Genomic DNA, 19,804 nt, shown 5'->3' with positions numbered 1-19,804 from the left:
CTTCGCTCGAGTGGGCATGCCCTGGGAAATCCTAACGGACTAGGGCACCAACTTCACTTCCCGGCTGTTGCAGCAGGTATGCGAGCTCCTGGGAGCTAAACAGTTACACACCTCTGTCTACCACCCACAGACTGACGGACTGGTGGAACGATTTAATCAGACCCTGAAGGAGATGCTGCACAAGTTCCCCGCAGAGGAGCTATGCCAGTGGGACCAGCTACTCCCACCCTTACTGCTGGTGCTCCCTGAGGTACCCCAGTCATCAACAACATTTTCCCCGTTAGAGCTACTGTATGGCCGCTGCCCGCGGGGCCTATTAGACTCAATGCAGGAGACATGGGAGTAGTCTCCGTCTCCAAGCCAGGGCCTCCTGAAGTATGTTCTCAAGCTCCAGGAGCACCTCGCTCAGGCCGGAGCCCTAGCACGCGAAAACTTAAAAGCCGTGCAGGAAGCCCAGGCACGAACCTATAACCAAGAAGCACAAGTCCGTGCCTTTGAGCCAGGTGATCGGTCCTGCTCCTCCTACCGTTGAGTGAATCGAAGCTGTTGGCCCATTGGCAGGGACCCTATGGGACCCGGAAGGTCGGGCCCATCACCTGTGAGGTCCACCAGCCCGACTGTCGAAAGAAGACCCAGCGATATCATGTGAATCTATTGAAACCATGGCGGGAGCAGGAAGGCCTCTTAATTAACCCTTACCCACTGGAACCAGAGATGGGTCCCCGCGCGCCCCTGACAGAGGACCCTGCAGGACCCCAACTCGGCAACATGCTCACAGAGAAGCAGCAAAAGCAGGCCCAATGTCTCCTGCAGGCTTTCAGGAGAACCTTTACAGTTCTACCCAGTTACACGACCCTGGTCCATCATGCCATCCAGACCGAACCAGGGAAGGTAATGTGGGAGACGACCATGCCCCTGCCACACCGAATGCGGCAGGAGGTCGAAGAGGAAATACAGGCCATGCTAGCCCTAGGAGTCAACGAGCCATCGCAAAGTGAGTGGTGCAGCCCGGTGGTCTTGGTACCTAAGCCCGTTGGAACACAGTGCTTCTGTATAGACTTCCGGCGGGGCAACGCGATCTCGAGGTTCAATGCATATCCTATGCCCCGTGTGAACTGCTTGGTCGCCTAGGGGAGGCCTGTTTCATCACCACCCTCGACCTCAGTAAGGGGTACTGGCAGATCCTGCTCAACCCCATCTCTAAGGAGAAGACAGCCACCCCAACGGGACTTTACCAATTTACCCGGATGCCGTTCAGCCTCCATGGGGCCCCAGCGACGTTCCAACAACTAATGGATTGCCTTCTATGGCCCCATCAAGACTATGCAGCAGCATATTTGGATGACGTCATAGTCTACAGCCACCAGTGGGAGGACCACCTGGAACGTGTAGCCGCGGTCCTGAATCCCTGCGAAAGGCAGGACTAATGGCCAATCCAAAAAAATGTCGCATTGGGTGGGAAGAGGCAATGTACCTCGGATACACCATAGTGGGAGGACGAGTGAAACCCCTCGTAGGGAAGGTTCAAGCACTGGCGGCCTGCCCACCACGAAACTCCAAGTGCAACAATTCCTGGCTACTATCAGCGATTCATCCCCCAGTTCACTTCAAGCGCAGCCCCCTTGATGGGACTTTTAACTAAGGATAGCCCCTGGCACGTGCCGTGGACCCAAGAATGTGAAGACGCTTTCCGGATACTCAAGGAGTCCCTCTGTCGGGAGCCAGTCCTATATAGCCTGGACTTCAACCGTGACTTTATCCTCCACACGGATGCCTCAGAGGTAGGGCTCGAGGCTGTCCTGTCCAAGAAATTGACCGAGAAGACCACCTGGTCTTATATCTTAGCTGGAAATTATTTTCCCACTAGAAGAACTATGCGGTAATAGAGAAAGAAGCATTTGCAGTGAAATGGGCCTGTGATGCCCTGTGGTACTACCTCCTCGGGGCCCCATTTACATTAGTCATGACCATGCCCCACTCCAATGGTTAACAAGAATGAAAAACAACAACACTAGACTACTGCGCTGGTACCTGGTGTTACAGCCCTGTGCTTTCACCATCTGGCATAGGGCCGGCAAAGACCATGCGAATGCCAACTTCCTGTCTCGCCTAGGAGACATGGAAGAGTCTGGCCACAATGAGCACTAGCTACCCAGAGGAGTTGCTGAGCGAGCCCCACACCAGCTACCAGAAGGAGTTGCCGAGTCTACCCCTGGCCAGCTATCCCGAGGAACCCTGAGGACACCACCCTGACCCAGGTACCTCAAGAGGAGGAATCTGGAAGTAGCCCAGGGGCAGCCTGCAGCACTACCAGAGTCTATGTCGGTGTGTTGCGGCCAGGATCCCCAATGACTCAGCAGTGGGTCTTCTGCCACTGCTAGGGCCCCAGGCTGGGAAGCAGTGGAGTGGGAGGGCCTGTGTCCCCCCTGCCACCCAACTCGTGGGTGGCAGTCTCCCCCTCTCCCAGGCCCTTTGGAACCTTGGGCCTGGGCCTACTGTTATTATATACTGTTATTACTCAGCCCCTGCCTGAGGGCCTGAGTGCCTGACTCACCATTGCCCCACCCTGACCTAGGGCCTGGGCTCACTGTATTTATTTGTACCTTCACTAAGGCCGTAGAGGAAGACTCGCGCAGCCGGACTAATTCCCCACAAGAGCTATCCCCAAAGGGAGTGAGGTGGTGTGGTTCCCTGCCACCCCAGAGAGAGACAAGCCCCAGCTAGCCTCTCTACACCACTGTAGGCCGTAGCCAGTGTAACGTGTATGCACAGCACAAGACTGCGCTGAGCTGTAGCTTATTACTGAGCTCTCTGGCCTTCACCAAATCCATCCTGCTCAGATCACAACCGTGGTCCCTGGAGCCTCTGACAAATGAGCTGTCGGTTGGACAGAAGCCTTAAAAGGATGTTGAGCTAATCAAACTCTGCCAGGTGCCTGCTGCTTTCCAGCAGCATCTTCACCACTCCCCATTGGAAGAGGAGCGACAGCCCATGACACAGGCAGGGCTCCCTCACCCGGACTTGACAGCCTGGCTGTGGATCTGCTCCAGCTTCTGGCTGGTGTAGCCTGGAGACCGAATGCTGTACAATCTACAGTCAGGGCCTGCTGGGCGGGCTCATTGGCAGGGCCTTCACATCAGTGTCCAGGGAGGGAAAAGGAGAGGGAAGGGGGAATTCTGGAAGCCACAGTGAGGGACTGAGGTGAGAAGCAGAAGCCTAGGTGTGCCAGTCACCTAGTATAGGGCATGTTCCAGACCTATCTTACAGGGTTAGGCAGGCCCGCGAATAAGGACCAAAGGCCCAGGAGTTAGGTGCCTAAATCTGTTTGACAATTTGGACCTAAGGCTGTTTAGCTCCATGTTTTGCCATCTCACCTTTCTTCTTCAAGTGATTGCTCATATGTATTCCACAATAGGTGTGCATGCTCACCACGTGCACTGGTACCAGAAGTTCTTCCCCTAGCAGTACCCATAGGGGAGCGCCCTAGCGACCCCTGGAGTGGTGCCTCCATGGCGTGGTATAAGGGGTGCTGCATGCTCCCCCCACCCTCAGTTCCTTCTTGCCGCCAGTGAAGGTGCTTCGGAACTGCTCTGCTCCAGCTTTGCTGTAGTTCGTCCTCAAAACTGCTTGTTTGTTCAGTGTATGGTATGTGTAGTTAGTTGTTTAGTTAGTTTAGTTTAGCTAGAGTGCCCAGGCTGGAACATGGCCTGTGCCTCGGGTTTTAAGTTGTGCGACACTTGTAGGTGATCTATGCCAGTGAGTGATCCGCACGTGGACTGTTTACACTGTTTGGGGGAAACCCATCTCAGCGATCACTGCAAGATTTGCAAGTCGTTTAAGCCTCGGACTAAGAGAGAAAGAGACATTAGGCTCCAGGCTATTCTGATGGAGTTGGCGCTGACCCCGGCTCTGGCACACCGCTCCGAGTTGGCACCAGGCACCGCGGTGTCGGTATGCAGAGACCCTTTGACGCCATCGACTAGTCGGCACTGCTCCCCATCCATGGGGCATGCTAAGAAGGCTAGGAAGAGGCCTTCTTCTCCATGGCACTGGAGTATACCTGGGACAGAGGCTAGACCCATGTTGGGCAGTCCTTGATCCCCACCGGCCTCTAGGCCTCTGACTCAAGTCGAGTGGAGTAGCGCGGCCCATTCGGAGCAGGTGTCCCCGGATGTTCGGATGTCCTCCACACCGGAGGCCCTGCAGGCAGCCCGGGATGTTATGTCCATGGTGGTACCAGGAGCACTGCTGATGTCGGCCCCGCAGTTGAGAGGCAAGCTGCCGCTGGGATCTCCGCAGTCACCCCTGGCTCGGTACTGGTCTCGGTCGAGGGAACGTTCCTGATGCCGTTCGCCGCCCAGCAACCCTTCAGGGCAAAGTCCACGTGGATCGTCCTTGATGCCCACCCGGGTGTCTGGTTGGGTTCCATCTGACCGAGACTCTCGGCACCGCTCTGCCTCGAGGAGCGAACACCGACGGGACTGAGGCAGACAATGCCAAAGGTCCTCGTCTCGGAGGGGCTATCACAGCCGGTCACGGCATGAACGTTGACGTCTTTCCTGTTTGTTGTCCCACTCCAGGACCCCGCCACGGCATTGCCTCCACGGCCCCAGGCGTCAGTCGCCGTTGTCTCGCCATTGCAGATCTGCGTGCTGGAGCCAATCGCAGGGCAGCTGTTACCAATGGTACCGGTCCTCCACGTTGGGATCGTGGTCCCGTGGTTGGCATCTCTCCCGGTGCTGCTGCTCCTCCCAGTCCAGCGACAGGGGCAGGTCATATGTCAGCCTGGCCTCCCTTCGTAGTCGTCCAGCCATGCTGAACAGCCGGATCTGCCGGTGCTACAGCAGGTGCAGTGGCACCGGACCCTGTGGCCAGCCCAATGGTACCAGTGGGCACCGTGGCCCCCGATGCAGCCCCTGGTGGGGGCTCGCTCTGTGGCTGGAGCCTCAGCCTCAGACCCCCGAGGAAGGAGTCGGTGGGACATACATCCTTGGCACAAAGCCCAGAGACCGACCAGGTGGTGGACCCTCCAGGCTGGCGGGCACCCAGAGTACCGCACCAGCCTCCTTGCCCTCCCCGGATGAGGTGATTACGGCCCCTCCTCCCTCCATCCCGCAAGAGGACTTTTTAGGACCCATCAAGAACTCTTTAAAAGGGTGGTATCAAGCCTCCACCTCCCAGCAGAGGAGATGGAGGAGCCCTTGGACTCCCTGTTTAATGTACTGTCCTCCTTGGCACTGGGCAGGGTGGGTGGCCTTTCCTCTCCACGAAGGGGTGGCGAAAATTTCAAATGCCCTGTGGCAAACGCCGGCCTCATTGGCCCCCATCTCTAAGAGAGCAGAACGCAAGTATTTTGTACCTGCAAAGGGGTATATGAATACACCCACCCTGCTCCTAAATCCCTGGTGGTTGAGTTGGTCAACCACAGTGAGCGGCAGGGCCAACCAGCCCCTAACCCGAAAAATAAAGATTGAAGGAGGCTGGACTCATTTGGAAGAAAAATGTATTTGTCGTCGAGCTTCCAGTTACAGGTGACAAACTGCCAGGCTCTCCTGGGCCAGTATGAGTTCAATCTGTGGGGCTCCCTGCCCAAGTTCAAGGACTCCCTCCAGGAGCACAACAGGAAGGAGTTCAAAGTGCTGGTGGAGGAGGGCACAGCGGCTGCCAGGGCAACCCTGCAGGCAGCTTCGGATGCAGCGGACAGAGCCACGTGGTCCACGGCCTCCGCAGTGTCCATGAGAAGGGCGTCATGGCTCCTGCTCTTTGTGCTGTCCAGCGAGGCACAGACCTCCCTGCAGGACCTGCCATTTGACGGCAAAGCTCTGTTTGCGGAACAAATGGATACAAAGCTGCATGGCCTGAAAGACTCCCGCACAACGCTCCAGACTCTCTATGTTCCGGCTCCGGCTAAACCTAAGTTCAAGCTGCAGCAGTCTCCTGCTCAGGCTACCCATTCAAAATACGAGACTGCTTATAAGAAGTTGCGGGACTATAAGAGGCACCCACTGAGTCAGTCTTGGCCTGCCCCCCAGCCTGGGTCCTCCAAGGGCAAGCAGGCAGGGAAAAGACGGTTTTGATGGGACGCCCTGGGGTGCCCTGCCAGTTCTTATCAGGGATCCACCCTCAATAAAGCTTCCCTTCTCCAATCGGTTGTGTGCTTTCCTCCTGGAGTGGTTGCAGCTGACCTCGGACCGATGGGTCCTCAACACCATCTCCTGGGATTATACCCTCCAGTTTACTTCCTCCCCACCCAACCACCCCCCGCCCCCATCCCTCCTGGGGGACCCCTCGCACGAGGGTCTGCTCAAGCAGGAGGTGGGGCAGCTCTTGGGCCTAGAAGCGGTGGAAGCAGTACCAGGGGAGTTCAAAGGCAAGGGGTACTACTCCTGCTATTTCCTTATCCCGAAGGCCAAAACGGGGGTCAGGCCCATCTTGGACCTGCGAGGCCTGAACCAATACATGGTGATGCTCAAGTTCTGCATGGTCTCCCTGGCTTCCATCTTCCCCTCCCTGGATCCCAGGGACTGGTACTTCGCCCTCCATCTGCAGGACGTGTAGTTCCACATTTATATATTCGAGGGGCACAGACACTTCCTCCATTTCACGGTGGGGCAGGAACACTACCAATTTACAGTCCTCCTGTTTGGCCTGTCCACTGCCCCCAGAGTATTCACGAAAGGTATGCCGGTGGTGGTGGCCTGCCTCAGGTGCCGGGCGGTCCAGATCTTCCCCTATCTGGATGACTGGTTGGTCAAGGGCAGCTCCTGGTCGCAGGTGTGGGATCATGTGGTGCTCCTTCTGTCCATGTGCAACACTTTGGGCCTGTTGGTAAACAACAGCAAGTCCACGTTAGTCCCGGTACAATGCATAGAGTTTATCGGGGCGGTCCTGGATGCCTCTTCGGCCAGAGCCTCCCTCCACTGGACAGGTTCGAGACCCTGAAGGGGCTCATTAACACGGTCACATGGTTTCCGGTGACAACAGCCAGAGCATGCCTCCAGCTCTTGGGTCACATATCGGCGTGCACGTATGTGATCCCTCACGCCAGACTCAGGATGAGGCCCCTCTAGCTCTGGTTGGCCTTGGAGTTCTCCCAGGCCAGGGACAGGATGGAGAAAGTCCTCACGGTGCCCGATCCAGTGATCACCTCCCTACGGTGGTGGCCCTCCCCAAGAAATATGCTCCCAGGGGTCCCATTCAGGGGCAGGGCCCCATCGCTGGAACTGGTGTCTGACGTGTTGGACCTGGGATGGGGGGCCCAAGTGGGGAACGTTCAGACCCAAGGTCTGTGGTCGGCTCAGGATCTGACCCTCCACATAAACGTCAAAGAGCTCAGGGCGGTACGGCTGGCATGCATGGCCTTCCACTCACACTCTGTCACGGACAACACGGCCTCAATGTTCTACAACAATAGGCAAGGCGGGGCCCAATCCTCTGCCGCAAAGCCCTCAGGCTTTGGGACTTTTGTATAGCCCATGACATCTGCCTACAGGCCTTCCATCTGCCGGGTGCCCGGAATACGCAGGCGGATCACTTGAGCAGGGACTTCTCCTCTCAGTACGAGTGGTCTCTCCACCCAGAGGTGGTGCACAGACTTTTCCAAGTGTGGGGAACTCCCCAGGTGCACGTGTTCGCAACTCGGCAGAACCGTCGCTGTCCCTGGTTCTGCTCTGGGGGGCTGGGATGGGGCACTATCTTCGATGCCTTCCTCCTGTCCTGGTCAAGCCAGTTTCTCTATGTCTTTTCCCCATTCCTGCTGATTGGCAAGGTCCTGGAAAAGAGAAAGATAGCCAAGGCCTGGGTCCTTCTGATTGCCCTGGCATGGCCCAGGCAGCATTGGTACGGGACCCTCATGGGCCTGGTGGTCACCCCGCCATGGCTGTTGCCGTCTCACCCGCACCTGCTCTCCCAGGACCAGGGCCACCTCTTCCACCCCAACCTAGCGGCACTCCACCTCATGGCGTCGCTGCTCAATGGTTAGGTAGTGAGAAAAGGACGTGCTCGGAAGGAGTTCAGTTCATCCTCCTGGAAAGCAGGTAGCCCTCTACGCACCGAGCCTACTTGGCAAAGTGGTCTCAGTTTTCCAGATGGGCGGACAAGTGGGGCGTTTCCCCGGTGGCCGCCCCAATCCAGTTTATTCTGGACTATCTCCTTCACCATAGAGCCCAGGGTCTGGCGCCCTCGTCAGTCAAGGTGCACCTGGCAGCCATATCGGCCTTCCATCTACCAGTGCAGGGTCACATGGAATTCTCCCATGTTATGACTGGCCGATTCCTTATGGGTTGGATCGTCTCTAAATCTGGTGTTGGCCCGTCTCACGGGACCCCCGTTTGAGCCTCTAGCCACGTGCTCCTGGTCACACCTCTCGTGGAAGGTGGCCTTCCTGGTTGGAATCACCTTGGTTAGGCGGATCTTGGAACTCAGGGCCCTGATCTCCGAGCCCCTGTATACAGTGTTTCATAAAGATAAGGTCCAGATCCGCCCACACCCTTCGTTCCTCCCGAAGGTGGTCTCTGCCTATCACATGGGTCAGGACATTTTTCTGCTGGTCCTCTGCCCCAAACCCCATGCATCTAGTGAGGAGCGCCGCCTCAATAGTCTGCCTGTGAGACTCTGGCTTTTTACCTGGAGCAGACTAAGCCATTCAGAAAGTCCTCGCAACTGTTCATCACCTTGGCCGAGCACATGAAAGGTTGGCTGATCTCCACTCAGCAGCTATCCAACTGGATCGCCTCATGCATCCGTACCTGTTATGACCTGGCAGGAATCCCTCCGCCACCAATTGTGAAGGTGCACTCGACTAGGGCAGAGGCCTCGTCGGCTGCCTATTTGGCCCATGTCCACATTCAGGATATTTGTAGGGCTGCCACGTGGTCTTCAGTTCACACATTCACCTCGCATTATGCGATCATCTCTCAAACCAGGGAGGACGCTGGGTTCGGCAGGGCCGTTCTCCGTCCCGAGAGTTTGTGAACTCCTTCCCACCTCCAACAGATATAGCTTGGAATCACCTATTGTGGAATACACATGAGCAATAACTCAAAGAAGAAAAGACAGTTACCTTTTCCGTAACTGGTGTTCTTCGAGATGTGTTGCTCATGTCTATTCCACATCCCACCCTCCTTCCCCTCTGTCGGAGTTGTCTGGCAAGAAGGAACTGAGGATGGGGGAGTGCACAATGCCCCTTATACCGCGCTATGGAGGCACCACTCCAGGGGTAGCTAAGGCGCTCCCCTATGGGTACTGCTAGGTGAAAAACTTCCGGTACCAGTGCACGTGGTGAGCACCCACACCTATTGTGGAATAGACATGAGCAACACATCTCGAAGAACACCAGTTACGGAAAAGGTAACTGTCTTTTACCGTCTCCACCTTACAGAAGAATGACCATTCTGGATCAGACCAATGGACCATCTAACCCAGTATCCAGTCTTCTGACAGTGGCCAATGCCAGATGCTTCACAGGGAGAGAACAGAACAGGGCACTTTCGAGTGATCCATCCCTTCTTATCCAGCCTCAGTTTCTGGAAGTCAGAGTTTTATGGACACCCAGAGTATGGGGTTGTCCCCTTGACCATCCTGGCTAATAGCCACTGATGGACCTATGCTCCCTGAACTTATCTAATTCTCTTTTAAAACCAGTTATACTTTTGGCCTTCACACTATTTCCTGGCAGCGAGTTCCACAGGTTGCTTGTGCAACGTGTGAAGCAGTACTTCCTTTTGTTTGTTTTAACCCTGCTGCTCATTAATGTCATCAGACGCTTTGTGTCTACAGATGGTGGTGGTGGGAAACAGTCCCAGGGCGTGGCAGACCCTCATTGCCAAGCAGCACAGGAATGGCTTCATGGATGGAAGATGCTTCCTGTGACCATCTGCAAGGCTACTAGGTTCTCCTCTTTCAGGTCGTGCCTTAAAACTCACCTCTGCCAGGACAATGGCTAGGCTACTGATGGGCTGTGACTGCTGATTATTACTCTAACCACAATGGTCTCACTGGCGCATTGTGCTGCCCCTGCCTGTACTAGTGGATCCACCTGTTGTCTCTTGTCTTGCCCTCAGTCAGGCAGCATCACGAGACTCATGATAAAACAGTGAGAGTTGGCACCATTATAAAAGAGATGAAGAGTGGGAGGGGAAACTGAGGGATGGGGTGGGAGAGTGACTTGCATGTTTCATATCCCATTGCCAGGTTGCTTTAATAACAGGTCTCAGAGGGGCCAAAATATTAGCATCCATTTTCCAACCTGTTAATATTAGCATTTCAGAATGACGAGGCTCATAATAGTTGCAGCTGTTCCTGGGGATGTTGGCATGTTGGCTGTTTTGTGGTTTGCTTGGTTGTCATTGTTTCTGTTGCTGTTATGGTTGAAATAATTGTTTTAAAAGAAGACATCTTGCAGGAAGGTCTCTGCTAATGCCCTTTCTAATTGAATATGTTCTTCTTGCTCTCGCATTCCTGGAAAGGTCTGGGAGAGCGGAATTGTGGGTAATCACTGGCAGTGCAGCAGGTTAGCTTTAACAGGAGGAAGGGGTGGCCTTAAGCAGTAGAAAAAAATCAGTAATAATGTTTATGGGCCTGATGCAGTTAATGGCAGGACTGGTGAGTTCATTGTGCGTTGCCTCAGGCCCTACAGCACTAGAGAGAGGAGAGCTAGCAAGCAGTTGGAGAGCTGTGCAAATATTTGTTTTAGTGTTTCTTTTGATTTTTAAAATGTTGCTGAAGGGGCCAGCGGGCAGAGCCAACAACAGCCATTTCCATCCCCACTAGCCTACAAAACAGGCTTGTCATATTTATTCTGTGGGGAGGAGTTTGCTAAGGCTGCTTTACTGGTGTGTCTCTACCCAAGGCCTTGGGATTGCACCACCACGCTCCCCTAAGCTCCTTGTGTCAGTAATGCAGACACCCTAGTTAGAATGTCTGCATGGCTCTGTGGCGGCTTCCCTGCTCCCACAGCTGAACTATGCCTGATTTCCCCCCCGCTCTCCTCCTTGCAGCCTCACTTACAGCAGGGCACAGTTATGTGAAGCCAGCCATGTATGAGCGTGGAGGGTTACCCAGCTCACAGGTGTAATTAATCACAGGAGCAGCAAGGGCCTCGTGGCCTAACGAGTGTGATCTATGGCTGTTGTCAACGTGAGGCTTTGATTTAATCTCATGTATTAATTATTATGTTTATTATGCTAGCACTGGTATGCTCCAATCAGAGGTCAGGGCCCAGTGTGCCCGGAGCTGTACGCACCCAGCAGGAGACAGTCCCTGTTCTGTACCATCATAGTATAGTGCTGCCCCTTTGGGAAGCTACTGATTGTACCAGTTCTTGCCCTGAAGCATTTATAGTTCAATTCAAACCAAGCTGCCAGAGATGAGTGTCGCAGGCCAGAGGGAGGGAGGGGACAGGGCTATGGCTGCCAACTTTCTAATCACAGAAAACCGAACATCCTTGTCCAGTCCCCTTCTCTGCCCCTTCTCTAAGGCCCAACCCCCCACTCACTCCATCCCCCCTCCATCTATCGCTTGCTCTCCCCCACCCTCACTCACTCGCTCATTTCACCAGGCTGGTCAGGGAGTTGTGATGCGAGAGTGGGTGAGAGTTCTGTCTGGGGGTACAAGCTCTGGGGTGGGTCTGGGGATGAGGGGTTTGGGGTGCAGGAGGGGGCTCTGGGTTGGGGCCGAGGGGTTCAGAGTGTGGGAGGGGGCTTGATTATCACTACAAAAGTTTTTTTCTCCTGCTGATAATAGTTCCTCTTAAGTAATTAGCCTCTTACCATTTGTGTGGCAACTTCCACCTTCTCTGTATGTATATATATATCTTCTTACTATATGTTCCATTCTATGCATCCGATGAAGTGGGCTGTAGCCCAGGAAAGCTTATGCTCAAATAAATTTGTTAGTCTCTAAGGTGCCACAAGTACTCCTGTTCTTTATTCACTGGCAGTTGCCCTCATCTTCCCACGGGAAAGGGCCCACTTGTATGTCTTTTCCCAGTTTCCTACTCTATCCAAGATTCTGGTGAAAATTCAATGAGACAAAGCGAGAGTTATTCTGATTGCCCCTCTTGACCATGACAAGTCTGGCTCCCTTACCTGACACAGATGGCAATATGCCCTTCTGTTTCTCTTCAGCCCATCCCTCACCCACTCTCTCAAAACAATGGGCTGATCCTTCACCCCAACCCATGGGTCCTCTGCTTCCAGGCTTAGCTTCTTCTTAGTTCCAAGACTTAGAGGCAGAATGCTCTGATGAGCTGAAAGACGTGTTGCAACACAACCAAAAGTTGACCACGCAGCATACTTATCTACAAAATGGAAATGACTCCAAGTTTGTGTCATTCCAAACAAACAGACCCAACCTCATCTTTCCTCCCCCTGATTTTGCACTACATTTTAAACTCTCACTCAGGACCCTTAAGGTACATCTCTTGGCAAAAACAGCTTCCCACTTGGTGTTTGCTCACCCACTAATGCATAGATTCTTTAAGGGCATTGGGAATCTCTTCCTGCATGCGACACTACCCGCAGACTTTAACCTAGTTCTCAGGGCTTTGACTAGACCTCCCTCCGAGTCCGGGGCAACTTGTTCTCTCTTACACCTGTCCGTGAAGAGAGCATTTATAATTGCCATCACCACAGCCAGGCACATAGGAGAAATAGAATCACAGAATATCAGGGTTGGAAGGGACCTCAGGAAGTCATCTAGTCCAACCCCCTGCTCAAAGCAGGACCAATCCCCAATTTTTGCCCCAGATCCCTAAATGGCCCCCTCAAGGATTGAACTTATAACCCTGGGTTTAGCAGGCCAATGCTCAAACCACTGAGCTATCCCTCCCCCACTGAGCTAGCCCTCCCCCTGATGGCACATCCATCATTCACAGCATTTTTTTTTAAACACAAAGTAACTCTAAGGCCATATCCCAAGTTTCTCCCTACTTTCTCTGTACTTTCCATATGACTCAACAGATCCATCTCCCTGTTTTTTCCCAAAACCACATTGTGACACCTGGAAGACAATTGTGCATATGCTAGAATTTAGAAGGACATTAGCATTCTACTTGGACAGGACTAAGGACTTCAGGAAATCCCCTAAACTCTTCCTTTCATCCACAGAAAGATCCAAAAGCTCTGTGATATAGGCTCAAAGACTATCCAAAACGGTCTCTAGTTGCATTAATCACTTATCAAGGGCACAACTTGCTTCCATCCAGAGTCCATATGCACTCAACAAGGTCAGTTTCTACCTCAATCACATTCCGTAGGGATACCCCTATCTCAGCAATCTATAGATCAGGGGTTGGCAACCTTTCAGAAGTGGTGTGCCGAGTCTTCATTTATTCACTTTAAGGTTTCACAGGCCAGTATTGCATTTTAACGTTTTTAGAAGGTCTCTCTCTATAAGTCTATATATTATATAACTAAACTATTGTCGTATGTAAAGTAAACAAGGTTTTCAAAATGTTTAAGAAGCTTCATTTAAAATTAAATTAAAATGCTGATCTTACACCGCTGGCCTGCTCAGCCCGCTGCCAGCCTGGGGTTCCATTCACCTAGGCCGGCAGCAGGCTGAGTGGTGCCTGTGGCCGGGGCCCCGGCTGGCAAGGGGCCGGCAGCCAGAACCCCAGACTGGCAACGGGCTGAGCGGTGCCAGCGGCCGGTACCCCAGACCAGCAGTAGGCTGAGTGGCTCAGCCCGTCCTGCCAGCCAGGGTCCCGGCTCCCGGCCCTGCTCAGCTCGTTGCTGGTCTGGGATCCCGGCCCTGCCCACATAGAGTGGGTACCTACCTTCTCCCTGATTCTAGCCCATTCTCTTCCTCTCTCTCTGCACTGAGCTGAGGATGGGAGTGCACTGAGCACAGGGCTGGGGGTGAAGGAGCAGGCTGGGGGTTGGGGTGTAGGGTCTGGCCAGGAACTAGAATGAGGGAGGGGGCTCAGGGTTGGGGCAGGAGGTTTGAGTGTGGAGTGCTTACCTGGGCAGCTCCCATTTGGTGCAAGGTGTGCAGGTGGGAATGTGTGTGTGGGGGGGTGCAGGAGCTCCCATTTGGTGCTCTGCGTGGGGTGGGAATGTGGGGGGTGCAAGAGTCAGGGCATGGGGGGCTGGGGTGTGTGGGGTGTGCAGGGGTCAGGACAGGGGGCGGAGGTGTGTGTTGGGGGATGTAGGAGTCAGGGCAGAGGGCTGGGGGTGTGGGCTAGGGTCCTGGGGGTGCTCCCAGCCCCCTGCCCAGAGTGGCTCACGGCAGGGGGCTGGAGGGGATATGCCCTGATTCCAACCCCCTTCCCCAAGGCCCCGTCCCCACCTCTTCTCCACCTCTTCCCCGGAGCAGCAAGCACGCTGCAGCTCCGCTTCTCCCTCCCCCCCCCCCCAAGGGCCATCAGCTGATCGGTGGCAGAGAGGGAGAAGAGGAGGGGCAGGAACCCAGCATGGTGGGGGAGGGGGGACCTTGCCTGCCCTGCAGCAGCAGCTGACAGGACCAAGCTTCTTCACCCTGCCCCTGCAAGGGGGGGGAGGGCGGGGTGCAGAGAAGAGCGGGCCGGGGTGGGCAGGATTTTTAATGGCATGCCGCTGCCTGCCATGGTCCCGGCCACCAGCCCCGCTCAGCCCGCTGCCAGCCTAGGTTCGGCAGCGGGCTGAGTGGGGCCAGTGGATGGGACCCAGCAGGCAGCAGAGTGCCATTAAAAATCGGCTTGCATGCCGTCTTTGGCACGTGTGCCATAGGTTGCCGACCCCTGCTATAGAGCAACAACTTGGGCCTCTGCCCATACTTTTGCAGAACATTATGCGATCACTGAAGATTTGGCCACTGACACCATCTTCGACTCCGCAGTGCTCTCTGTAGTAAAAGACTCCACTCCAAAGTCCCAGCCTCCAGTGGTGGGTACTGCTCGAAGTCACCTACAGTGGAGCACCCACAAGGACACTACTCAAAGAAGAAGAAGTTACTCACCTTTGAGATGTGTGTCCCTATGGGTGCTCCACAACCCACCCTCCTCCCCTCTACTTCGGAGTTCTCTATAGGGCTCTGCGATAGAGAAGGAAGTGAGGGGGGTTCGCCTGTGCAGTACTAAATAGCCTCAAGGCAGACCACGAGGGAGGGAGAGCACATGCGCGGGCTCAACAGGACTCTTCTGTCAAAAATCTCTGCTTAGAGGTGCAGGGGCACACCTACACCTACAGTGGAGCACCCATCGGGACACACATCTCGAAGAAAAGACGGTTACCTACCTTTCATAACTGTCGTAACTGTTGTTCTTTGAGATGTGTTGTTCATGTCCATTACAATTAGGTGTGTGTGCACCGTGTGCATGGACGTTGGAAACTTTTTCCCTTAGCAGCTCCCATCAGGATGGTAGGGGAGCCCCCCTAGAGTGGCACCCTCCTGGTGGTGTATATATTACCCTGCCGGCCCGACCCATCTTTGGTTCCTTCTTGCCATAGACTCTGACAGAGGGGAAGGGAGGTGGATATTGTAATGGACGTGAACAACACATCTCAAAGAACAACGGTTACGAAAGGTAGGTAACCATCTTTTCTTCTTCGAGTGATTGTTCATGTCCATTCCAATTAGGTGACTTCCAAGCTTACCACTGGAGGAGTGTAGGAATCATGGAACGATTGATTGAAGAACAGCTCTGCTGACTGCTGCATCATCTCTGGCCTGTTGGTTAACAGCATAGTGGGCTGTAAATGTGTGCACTGAAGACCAGGTGGCTGCTTTACAGATCGAAAATTCCTGTGCTCTGGTTGAATGGGCTGTGATTGCTGGGGCTGGGGCCTTGGCCAACTCATAGCATGTGCGAATGCAGTCTGCGATCGAGGATGATATGCATTGCGCAGAGACAGGAAGACCCTTCATTCTGTCAGCTATGGCGACAAACAATTGGGTCAACTTGCGGAAAGGTTTTGTGCACTCTATGTAGAACGCCAGGACTCTCTGGACATCCAGCGTGTGTAGGCTGCGGTGTCTTGGGCTCGTGTGGGGTTTTGGAAAGAACACTGGTAAGCAAATGTCCTGACCCAGGTTGAATTGGGAGACCACCTTGGGGAGAAACTTCGGGTGTGGTCTAAGCTGCACCTTGTCCTTATGAAACGCCATATAAAGCGGTTCAGAGGTGAGGGCTCTCAGCTCGGACACCCTCCTTGCCAATGAAATGGCCACCAGGAACACCACCTTCCAAGAAAGGTAGACGAGGGAACAAGTGGCCAGGGGCTCAAATGGTGGGCTCGTGAGTTTGGAGAGGACCAGGTTCAGGTTCCAGGTTGGGACTGGTGGGTGAGAATACGGGAACACCCTCTCCAGACCTTCGAGGAATCACCCCACCATGGGATTAGAAAATACCGAGTGCCCACCCTGGATGGAAAGCTGAAAGGGCCGCCAGGTGTACTCTGATGGAGGAATGGGATAGACCCTGATGCTTAAGGTGTAGGAGGTATTCTAAAATAACTGGGATGGTAGCCTACAGCGGTTGAAGGTGCTTGGGTTCACACCAACAGGAAAACCTTTTCCATTTCACCAGGTAGGTAGCCCTAGTGGAAGGTTTCCTACTGCCGAGGAGAATTTGTCTCACCGACTGAGAGCACTGGCTCTCCATGGGATTTAGCCACAGAGTTTCCACGCCATGAGATGCAGAGATTGCAGGTTCGGGTGAAGGAGGTCCTGCGTGATCAGATCTGGGTGGAGGGGCAGGGCAATCGGGGTGTCTACAAGACAGTTCTAGTAGGGTTGTATGCCAATGCTGTTGGGGCCAACACGGGTCGATCATGATCACCGTTGCCCTGTCTCTGCAAATTTTGAGGAGGAGCCAGTGGACAAGCGGGGTAGGAGGGAAGGCATACTTCAGACCATGGTATTAAGAACCCATAGGCAATCAAGCCCAGACTGTGGTTTTGGAATGAGCAGAACTGAGGGCACTGTAGTTGCTCTTGGTGGCAAAGAGGTCTACTTGGGGATAACCCCACTTCTGGAAGACTGACTGTATGATGTCCGATCTGATTGACCACTCGTGCATGTGTTATGACCTGCTGAGGCGATCCGCAAGCTCGTTCGGCACTCCTGGGAGGTAGGATGCTTTCAGCTGAATGGATTGGGCTATACAGAAGTCCCAGAGAAGGAGAGCCTCGTGGCAGAGAGGTGAGGAGCGGTCTCCACCTTGTTTGTTTATACAGAACATGGCGATAGTGTTGTCTGTCAGGACTGTCATGCTGTGACCTTGCAATGTGGCATGAAAGGTTTGGCAGGCCAGACAAACGGCCCTGAGCTCCTTCAGGTTGATATGGAGAGGTATCTCGTCCCTTGACCACAATCCTTGTGTCCTCAGGTCCCCTAAGTGTGCGCCCCAGCCCAGATCTGACGTGTCTGTTACTAACATCAGAGAAGGTTGGGGCTTGGCAAAGGGGACCCCCTGAACAGACCACTAGTTGGTCCAGCTACCAGCACAGGTATTCTAGAACATGTGCCAGGATCATCACCACGAGGTCCAGGGGGTCTCTGTACAGATGGTAAGACAGTGCGAGCCACACTTGCAAGGGACTGAGTCTCAGTCGGGCATGCTGACCACGTGCGTGCATGCTGCCATATGTCCTATTAGCTGTAGGCAACATCTGACTTTGGTAGTGGGATACCGAAGCACTGAATTCACAATCTGCTCTATGGCTTGGAATCTGGGCTCTGGAAGGCTTGCTTTTGCCTGTACCGAGTCCAAGACTGCCCCTATAAACTCTAACCTTTGGGTGGGTATGAGAGAAGATTTGGGCACATTGAGGAGGAGCCCCAGTCCCATGGAAATGTGTCCATGACCATCGCCACATGGGACTGGACCTCGTCCTTGGAACAACCTGTGAGAAGCCAGTCGTCAAGGTACGGGTACACTCAAACCTGCCTTTTCCGCAGGAAGGCTGACACCACCGACATGCATTTCATGAACACTTGGGGCGCAGTGGACAGGCCAAATGGGAAAACCGTGAACTGGTAATGATGTTGGTTTATGACAAACCAGAGGAAGCGTCAGTGCACCAGATGAATAGCGATATGGAAGTATGCCTCCTTCATGTTGAGGGCAGCGTACCAATCTCCCAGATCCAGCAATGGAATGATAGTGCTTAGGGAGACCATGCAGAACTGGAGTTTGACCATAAATTTGTTGAGTCCGCGAAGGTCTAAATGGGTCGAAGACCTCCCTTTGGCTTGGGGATTAGGAAGTAATGGGAGTAAAATCCCTTTCCCCTTAGCTCTTGTGGAACCTCCTCCACCACTCCTATCTTGAGGATTGAACGAACCTTCTGCATAAGGAGTTGCTCGTGAGAGGGGTCCCTGAAGAGGGACAGGGAAGGTGGGTGGGAGGGAGGGGAGGAGGAGAACTGGAGAGAGTATCCCACCTGTACCATGCGTAGGACCCAGTGGTCTGATGTTATATGGAACCACACACAGTAGAAGTGGGACAGTCGGTTTAAAAACCATGGGGATAGATCGGGGAACTGGGTTGGTACACTGTCCTCAGGCGTGCCTTCAAAACCCTTGCTTGTTTCTGGGTTGGGGTTTATTTTGGCCCTGGTTAGGCGCGTTGTTCTGTCTCCGCCTGTTATTTCTGCCCCGCCTGCGATACGGTTCCTGCCTGGGTCGGGGCTGATACTGCCTCTGCTGTGGAGGCTGAGGCCTGAAGGGCTTTCTCTGGGTTGCCGGAGTATGCATCCCTAGCGACTTCAGCGTGGCCCGAGAATCCTTAAGGCCATGCAGCCTGGAGTCTGTTTGCTCCGAGAAAAGGCCCAAACCCTCGAAAGGAAGGTCTTAGAGGGTATTCTGGACCTCTGGAGGGAGGCCTGATGCCTGGAGCCACGCTGAGCGTCGCATGACTACCCCCGAGGCAATGGTTATGGCTGCAGAGTCTGCTGACTTGAGGGAGGCTTGTAAGGAAGTCTTAGTCACCGCCTTCCCTTCCTCGATCAAAGCCGCAAACTCAGAGAGAGAGTCCTGGGGCAGGTGATCCTTAAACTGGGACATGGCCACCCAAGAGTTGAAATTATGTCTATTAAGGTTCACCTGCTGGTTGGCTATGTGTAACTGGAGGAGGAGTAGACCTTCCTACCGAAGAGGTCCAAATCCTTGGCTTCCAGGAACTCAGGAACTCGTAGCCACTGGAGGGAGTAAAGTATTTCCGTTCTACGCCCCTGGCCGTTGGCGTGATGGAGGCCGGGGTCTGCCATATTGTTTTGTAATTTGTTTGTATGGTCTTTATGAGAGGGAGTGTGACTTGGAGGGACCCTCAGGTGTCAGAGTATCCACCATCGGATCCTCCTGCTCAACTGTTTCTTCCGCCTGGAGGCCCATATTGAGGGCAATCCTACGGAATAGCTCCTGGTGAGCCCTGTGGTCGATCAGTGGCGGTCCTGAGACTGATGTGCCCTCCACTGCCTCATCTGGGGAAGAGGAGGAAGTGAGGTGCTGCAAGTTGCCCTCATCTAGACCCTCCAGTGCGTCCTCATATGCCTGGGATACTTCAGGGGCCTGCGGGGCTGACACCTCTCGGAGTGTCGCAGAGCTTGGTGCCACCTCGGGTATTGGGTCTGGGGGCGCCGGTTGCTCTTGTGGGTCCAGGGGCAGCCTAGAGAGAGTGGCCTCCCTTGTCCTTGATGCGTGCCTGTGTGGCGACCTGGAATGGCATCGCATAGATTGTCTGGACCTAGAGGCTCTGGAGGAGATGCCCTGTTGCTGGTGCTAGGCCCATGGGGTCCAGAAGGGCCACTGACTTGGAGGAGGCCATTGTGGCTGCCATGCTGGTTGGGATTCTCTGCTGGCTATTGTTCGATTTCTGCTATAG

The 19,804-nt window shown here is 54.2% G+C and overlaps 1 long non-coding RNA gene across 2 annotated transcripts in view; it reads right to left on the bottom strand.

Annotated features, from left to right (window-relative positions):
• LOC311526160 overlaps positions 1-19,804 on the bottom strand; it is a 42,131-nt gene that overhangs the window by 20,602 nt on the left and 1,725 nt on the right. Inside the window, exon 2 of one of the 2 annotated variants that reach the window (XR_014712958.1) lies at positions 12,087-12,298. The exons of the other annotated variant lie outside the window; for it this stretch is intronic. This is a non-coding gene — a long non-coding RNA (uncharacterized lncRNA). The remainder of the gene's footprint in view (positions 1-12,086; positions 12,299-19,804) is intronic. 2 annotated transcript variants of the gene reach the window in all.

The sequence above is a fragment of the Lepidochelys olivacea genome (genome assembly GCF_965140295.1).
Source record: "Lepidochelys olivacea isolate rLepOli2 genome assembly, chromosome: 9".
Lineage (NCBI taxonomy): Eukaryota > Metazoa > Chordata > Testudines > Cheloniidae > Lepidochelys > Lepidochelys olivacea.
This window is presented reverse-complemented; position numbering and strand designations above follow the sequence as displayed.